The sequence below is a fragment of the Carlito syrichta genome, unplaced genomic scaffold, assembly GCF_000164805.1.
Source record: "Carlito syrichta isolate Samal-C Ts95f unplaced genomic scaffold, Tarsius_syrichta-2.0.1 Scaffold308825, whole genome shotgun sequence".
Classification (NCBI taxonomy): domain Eukaryota; kingdom Metazoa; phylum Chordata; class Mammalia; order Primates; family Tarsiidae; genus Carlito; species Carlito syrichta.
In genome coordinates, this window is record NW_007252921.1 from 276182 (window position 1) to 284410 (window position 8229).

Genomic DNA, 8229 nt, shown 5'->3' on the forward strand with positions numbered 1-8229 from the left:
GTGTGTGTGTGTGTGTGTGTGTGTGTGTGTGTGTGTGTGTGTACCGACAGAGATTTTAAGGAATTGGCTCACAGTTGTGGGGGCTGCAAAGTCTGATTTCTTTTTCTTTTCTTTTCTTTCTTTTTTTTTTCACTCAGGTAGTCCTCTCGTCTTACCCTCCCAAAGTGCTGTGAAATCTGATTTCTGCAGGGCAGACCAGCAGGTTGGAGACGTAGAGAAGAGCTGATGTGCTACTCAAGTCTGAGGCCATCTGGAGGCAGAATTCCTTCCTCAGGGGATATAATTCTTTTCTTTATAAGGCCTTCAGTTGTTTGGATGGGGCCCACACCCATTTTGGAGGGGACTCTGCTTTCCTCAAAGCAGGACACTTTAAGTGTTAACCACATCTTAAAAAATAGCTTCACAGCAATATTTAAATTGGGGTTTGGTCAAACATCAGAACACCATAGTCTAGCCAGGTTGACACATATAATTAAGCAGCACAGTTGGTAATGCCTTAAGCTTGGCCAACTATATGCCCCTGCACAAGACCAATAGTGTGGAGTAAATCACACACAGAGGCAGGGTGAACTGTGATTTTTTTCTGGAGGTAGCAGAGGGACAAGAGGCTTCACCAGTGTCCATCATGGTAGTAGTGACTGTTCCCTAATCAGGGTTGGCTGATGTCCTGCCCATTTTAGAAGCCTGGTTCTTTTTTCTTTTTTTTGTTTGGAGTCTCACTGATTTGCCTTGATAGATTGTAGTGGCATGCTCATAGCCACCCCAGCCTCAACCTGCTGGTCTCCAGTGATCCTTCCGCCTCAGCGTTCCAAGTAACCAGAACTATAGGCACCCGCTCCCATGCCCAGCTGATTTTTTAATTTATTGTAGAGACAAGGACTCACCATGTTGCCCAGTCTGGTCTCGAACCCACAGGTTCCGGCTGTCCTCGCGTTTAGGCCTCCCAAAGTGCTGGGATTACAGGCTTAAGCCACTGCACCCCACCAGAAACCTGATTCTTTAGGCTTCTCTGCAGTGCCATGAACTCCTTGACAGCCTGCCAATGATGAACAAGATGAAACTTTAACCGGAGTTAGCCTCTTCTTTAATCAAAATACTCTTGCTAGTATCAGGAATGGGTAACAGGCAAAAGATCTCAGGGAAACGGACAGTGAAGTAAAAGGTTCATTCTGAGCAACAGTAGTCAGGGTTCTGTCATTGCATAGGACTTATGTCCAGAGAAGGTGGTATTAGCATGATCTGAGGATGGAGTTTTTGGCCCTCTGACTCAAAAGGTCACCTCTCGAGCACTAGAACAGGCCTAGCTGGAGGGTCACAGGTCTCAACTTGTTGGAACTAGATAGGAGCTGGCCTAAATTAACGCAAAACCACTGAAGTGACCATTACCCTGCTAACCCATAAATTTATCTATAAAGTAGCAAGTGAAGATTAACCTTTAGCGTTTGGTATTGAGGCCTCCAGCTTCATGGAAAAAGGAAAATCATAATCATAATCATAAAGCAAACAACCAAAAGCAAGGCAGACCAATCTGGGTAAATTAACGCCTTGGTTTCATGGCAAGTGGGAAGCAACCCTCTGGGGCACAGGTGAGCCACGTGCAAGTGTGAGGCTTAAAGCCCTCAGTGTTTATACTAGAGAAAGGACCAAGCTTCGCCAGGGGACTTCACCGAGGGGTGTGTGCCTGGGGCAGAGCACCACCACTCGTGGGCACCACAGACCAACCAAGCAGCAGGAGCTGGAAGCCAGAGAAAGCTAGGAAGAGAAGTCCCCATTCTCCTGCAATATCCCTGTAGCGCCCTCTACTGACAACTTTTAACATCGCGCTCCTTCAAAGGAGGAGAACTTTAAGAATCCCGGGCAGTAACCCAGAGCAAGTATGGAAGGGTCAACTTAGAGCTGAGCATCAATAAATTGATAATTGGCACATCGTGTGACTCACTTTGGTTGACGAGATGTTACCAGATCTGATGTTAGCAGGGACTTGGGATCTACTTGTGAGGTCTGGCTTGTTCCCTGGCACTTCCACTGCTACCAGGACCCGAGATTATCCAGTAAGTGCCCTTCTGACCTGGGCCCCAGAGTGGACACATGGCCCAACCCTGAGCCCAACTTGCCAGAGGAAGCAAGACTGCAACTTGAAGCCAAACCACCCAACCAAACCCAGCCTAGATCAGATGATTCACATTGAACTGGCTAACTCTGGGAGATGAGAACAAATACTTATTATGTCACTGATTTAAGGGGTAGCTTATTATGCAACATTATCATGAAGAAACCTGACAAATGCTGGAATTGATATATTGGCAGGGACTTCTTTTGTAACATATGGCTTCTGCTGTCACTAATGGCTTAATGAAGGAGCAGTGGGTGGCAAGGAATTGTCACAGTCAACTGGGAAAATGACAAGGAAAATAATATTGTGGACAGGAAAACAGTGGCTCCTGATAATCTGAAATGTCATTAATAGACATGAATTTATGGAATTGGGGAGCATATTTAATGGAAAATGTTGAATTCCTGAGCTATTTGTTATAGCTGCTTTTGAAAGTTACTAGAAGAAAGGGCTGAGCTCACACCTGTAATCCCAGCCCTTTGTGAGGTCCAGGTTTGAGGATTGCTTGAGCCCAGGAGTCCAAGAACAGCCTGTGCAGCATAGTGAGACCTCGTCACTACAAAAAGTAAAAAAATTAACCGAGAATGATGTGCTCTGTAATCCCTGCTACTCTGAAGGCTGAGGTGGAAGGATAGCATTAGTGTAGGCAGTTGTGGTTCCAGTGAGCCATGATCATGCCACTGCACTCCAACCTAGGCGACAGAGTGAACCATGACACAGAACGAAAGAAAGAGAGAGAGAGAGAGAGAGAGAGAGAGAGAGAAAGGAAAGGAGAGAAAATAAAAGATACTACCAAAAAAGAGAAAGATTTGAGTTCAGTTGGTGAACTGATTAGTTAGTCCAGAACTTGCATATTTGAAAAAATGACGCTGATCTCTCCCAAAGTTGAGGCCATTACTACCTCACTTTAAGAAACAGAGGAAATCCAGAGCCTTCCAGTAAGACATTGCCTCAAGAAACTGATCAAATCAGCTGCTTTAATGCCCTTGATTAAAGCTTTAATGCCCTTTATTAAGAGACTGAAACAAATTGGTGCCAAGAAAATCCACTCAGTTGGACAAAATGTTCCTAGAAAGTTTAAGGATGTGGTCCCACAGAAATGTGATGTGCCCAAACACTTATAATGAGCTCAGGAGAAGAGAGAACATATGTCAAAAGAATTGTGATCATGGCTTTTGGAAAATGGAATACATAGGAAACCCACACATTTCTTGAGAAAGCTATATTGGCAAGAGCGTTAACAACTGGGACTCAGAGACCTCTGGGCCTCTAACATTTTACAGGTGGGAAGAAGCTGAGGAGACTGTTGAGCCACCAAAAAGGACATGTTTCCCAATGACCTCTTCAGAAATTGCAAAGGAGGATGATGGAAAAAGAAGATTTCTCAGAGGGTAGAAGCAAAAGTCATACAGAATAATGGACTGGGAGTCACTTTCAGGTATCAGAATGGGGGCCTAATCCAGGCACATCCCCAAATCCTGGAATGCTTATTGTTGTGTGGCTCGTTATGCAGCATTATTGTGAAAAGGCTGGAAAATATGGAGATTGGAATCCAGAAGGGGCCTCTGGCTGTTACAAAAGATAAAGGGGAAATGACCACTTTTGCCTAGCATTTCAATCTCTATGAGCCAGTTTCCACAACTGTGTGTGCCAACCATTTTGTCCAATCCTTTTTATTTTCACAAATTGTGCTTTTCATACTGGAGTTCAATTGCACGATCGGTGCTCACCACAGTCTCCACCTCCTTGGTCAACCTCCTGAGCAGCAGGGAATTCAGGCACACACCACCCCAACTGGCTAATTTTTTATTTTTTGTAGAGACAAGGCCTCATTATTTTTCCCAGGCTGGTCTTAAACTCTTAGGCTCATGTAGTCCTCCCTCCTCTGCCTTTCAAATTGCTGGGATTATAGGTATGAATCACCACAACGGGTCGTTTGGTCCAATATGTAAATATAAATGTTTATTGCTTTGTCTGTTCCTGTAACATCATTCTATTCAGGATGTGCAACATTGAGAAATCTTGTTTCTTGAGGACATAGTGATCTGGGTCAAGAGACATCTCCCCTGATTTAATGTGGATCACAGATGCTCACCTCTATCCCAAGTGTCCAAAGCCTCATTCAGTGAGACAGAGGTGAGTATATTTTATGTGAGGGAAAGATGAAAATAATTGTGAGCCAGAGGGCAGACCATGGTGTGCAAAACAGTAGCCCTAGTTTTTAACTTATTTCTACATCTGCACCCTTTGCCAAGAGTCTTTTCAAATCTCCTTATTTGAGGTGGAATATGGTTTCCTGCCCTTGAGTTAGGGCTCCGTCATGTGACTTGCTTTAACCAATGAGATGTTAGCAGATGTGATGCAAGGAGAGGCTTGAAAGCTGCTTTCATGGCCAGGCTTGCCCTTTTGCTTTGTCCTGAGAAAAGCGTCACCCTGCTGGCTGCTAATTCTCCAGCCTGGACCCCAACATGAACATACATGGAGCAGACTTGAGCCCAACTCAGAGAAACCTGGAGCAGATGAACCCACAACTTGAAGCAGAGTCATCAGGTCAAGCCCAACCTACATCAGCTGATTGGCATCCATGCTGCCAACCTATGAGCATGAGAATACGTGCTTATTGTTTCATGGAATTGAATTTTTGGAAGATTTGTTCTGACACATTACTGTAGAAAAGGCTAATACAGCCGTGATTCTTACACCTGCTCCCTCCTCTCCCCATGCTCATCAGGTACTGGGAAAACGGAGAGGAGGAGATGTAAGTTTATTGAAGGAGTTCAGGTTATCGCTAGAGAATAGAAAAGTGCCGTCAGAAAAGTGATGTGTCTCTGGGGAATGGAAGAAGAGCTGTTTCTAGTCAGTTGTGGTGGGGCTGCCAGTTTCCATAGGTAGGCTGGTAATGAATACAACTTACAGTATGCTTTAGAATCCTTGGATGTGTAACACAGGGGAAATATGCTAAGGAGGAACACATATGGAACAAGGGGGTATAGCTCAGGGGTAGAGCATTTGATTGCAGATCAAGAGGATCCCGGTTCAAATCCGGGAGCCCCCTGACACTCTTTTGCTGTGAGATCCCTTTCCCTGATATAGGGTTGCTTGCTGGTCATCCTCATCACTGTACTTCCCATGTCTTGTGTCGGTTTTCTCAAGTAACTTCCGTCATCTGGCACAAGCCAGGTTCATGTCAATAAACTCTGTGTGTTTCAGAAGTTCTTAATTAGTTGCTCTTCTTTGAAGTTTACACTGTGGAGGGGCAGGCTGAAGCAGAGGTTACCCAGTCTGACTCTACATCAGAATTACTGAGGGACCTCAGTAAAAAATAGAGATTTCCCTAGAAATTCTGATTTAGTAGGACTGAGGAGGAATCTGGGGACTTCTATTTTATGGCAGGTGGGTCTCAATCTCCTGTTGATACCTATACTAGCTTCCGTTATTCTAAGTGACCAGAAAATTGATTGAGAACATACAACAACATGCAATTCTAAGCAACATCATGGTGGTCAACATCAATGATGTTCAAGTGAGTCCTTTCCTACAGTCCATGACAGAGGGCATGTGGGTTGCTGGGGTGTACGGACAAATAGTGGCCAGGCGTTAGGGGGGAGGAGTGTGGGAAAGATGGTGAAGGTTGGGATGAAGCTCAGGGGATCCTTTTGTCTCAGCCGCCCAAGTGGCTGGAAAACTACAGGCACACACTACCACGCCAAACTGATTATTTCATTTATATCACCACGTTGCCCTGACTGGTCTTGAACCCGAGGGTTCAAGCAACCTTTTTGCCTCCACCTCCAAAGTGCTGGGATTACAGCTGTGAGCCACTTCTTCTGGCCTCCTTTCCTAATTCTACCTTCAGGTATATGTATATTTATCTTACAACGAAGTTTTTTTCTAATAGTTAACTCATGTGCATAAACACATACACACACACACACACACACGTTTGATATTTCTCATTTAAAATGTCTGTGATGGTCTATCCTTCTGCTTTTTATCCAAATATAAGCTACATTTTGTTTTAAGGGAAAGAGCCTTTGCACAGAGTTCAGTAGGGCAGATGCCTCAGAGAAAAAGAACAGGAAAGCATGTACTCCTAAATTCCTTGTTCTCTCATATGTCCAGTTGTGACAACTATTTCTGTTTTGCAAATAGCAATCATTCCTTGATGCATCATTTCTTGATGTAAATGTCTCAAAAATGCCTGATATGATGGATTTGTGGAAAATATTTTGTTGTTGTTTTTTGGCTGCCCAATGTCCATCTTGTCTTCCTAATAACACCCTAGTTCCCTTGCATACAGTCGGGGGGACTAGAATCTAGGGCCTTCTGTAACCAAGAAGTGGGCACACGCTGGAACAGCTGGATGGACGAGGGACAATTCTGGACCATGCAAATGCCAGTCCATGGCCCCTCTGGCCTTTTGGCGACATCACGTGGGCCCTCAGAGTCTCTGAGGCTCACTTGGTCCTGCCTCTCCTAAGTCTTGTTCTCTGTCTCTCAACAATAATTCTGTGATATGTTTCTAATAATTTTTTTCTTTAACTAACCAGTCGTTTTGAAAATCAATTTACTGGAAATGCACCAATGGATACAACTACCCTCACCCTCTTCTTGCATATCGGCCTGATGCATAAGCTCGTAGCAAAGTCTGAAGGTCTTCCTGAACATGGAGAAACACACAGGCAGAGTGGCCCTCCTTGAAATGACAAAGCCATCTTCTTCCCGTGCTCCCCAATGGCATTGTCCTGCAGCCGGCTCAAGTGTTTTGAGCCACCTCCGATGCCTTTACTCCTCTGTTAAACAGAAGAATATGTCAAAAGTGTTTGTTTTTTTCCACTTGACACCCCATCTTCTTTAGCCCACAAATGGCACTCATTTTCTTCAAATCTGCAGAATGCAAGAATGACATTGTCATTCCAGATGCCAAACTATAAACAAACTTCCAACCTGTCAGTGTTGCGATGCCAGTAGTAAACTCTACAAACTTAGGCATCAGCCTAATATTTCAACAACTGGAAGAGCACCATGATCACCAATTTGGACTGGCCAATGAATGAGGGACAGACGTTTATGAGATACCCTTATCTGGTTCTACAGAAGTGCAAAGATGCTCCCAGTAACAAAGTCATTACAGTCACCAAAGCGAGGTCTTCGACACTAAATCAAGGTGTCATTGTGCTGTAAGATGATTATCCTGTATACTGAGTCCTCAGAGAGCGGGAAGATGAGGTTTGGACAGTTGGGACCTGTCTCCACTGGCCCATTTTAATTCCTGTGGAATCAGTTTCTCTTCAAACAAAAGTAGGTATTGTTTAAGTGCCACAGGAAACTAGAATTGTCGCTTTAAAAAAACTAAATTATCTGGAGAAAAGTAAATAGATCATGTAAGGAACAATGTATGTTTACAATATTTAAATAACTTTCCTAAAAAATGAAATTATTGGCAGATCTCGGTGGCTCAGCCTGTAATCCCAGGTCTTTGGGAGGCCAAGATGAGTGGATTGCTTCAGCCTGCAGGTTCAAGACCCACTCGGGCAACATGGTGAGACCTTGTCTCTACAATAAATCAAAAAATTAGCCAGCCAGGTATAGTAGGGCGTGCCTGTAGTTCCAGCTCCTTGGAAGACTGAGGCAGAAGGACCACCAGAGCCCAGTGGGTTGATGCTGGGGTGCCATGAGTGCGCCACTGCACTCCAGCCTGGGCGGTGGAGTGAGACTCCAACTCAAAAAAAAAAAAAGAAATTATTCTTACTTCCTATTTTATAAAAGTCTTGATGACTTTTTCATGTCAATACAAAAACCCTGTCTTAGTTGTTTTTCGATAAGGTTCTTTACCTGATAGTGTAAGTTGTCAACTTTGATTTTCTTCCATAGAATCATCTACATTCCTCAGGACCCTTTGGCTTTCATCTTTGTGGTGGCATATAGTTGCAGTTTGTCCATTCGCAGTTTGTCCATTCGCATATAGTTGCAGTTTGTCCTGTTCAATAATCTATTCTGTGGAAATACCACAACTTATCTATGCAATGTATAGTCACGAGCCTTTGTGTAATATCTAGTTTGGGATTATTACATGTATGTTGCTATAAACCTTTTTTTGTTTCTTTTGGTAAACA

The 8229-nt window shown here is 43.9% G+C and overlaps 1 non-coding gene across 1 annotated transcript; it reads left to right on the forward strand.

Moving 5' to 3' along the window:
* Positions 1-5096: 5096 nt before the first annotated feature.
* Positions 5097-5168, forward strand: TRNAC-GCA. Its single transcript has one exon. It is a non-coding gene; the product is annotated as a tRNA-Cys (tRNA).
* The last annotated feature ends 3061 nt before the right edge of the window (positions 5169-8229 follow it).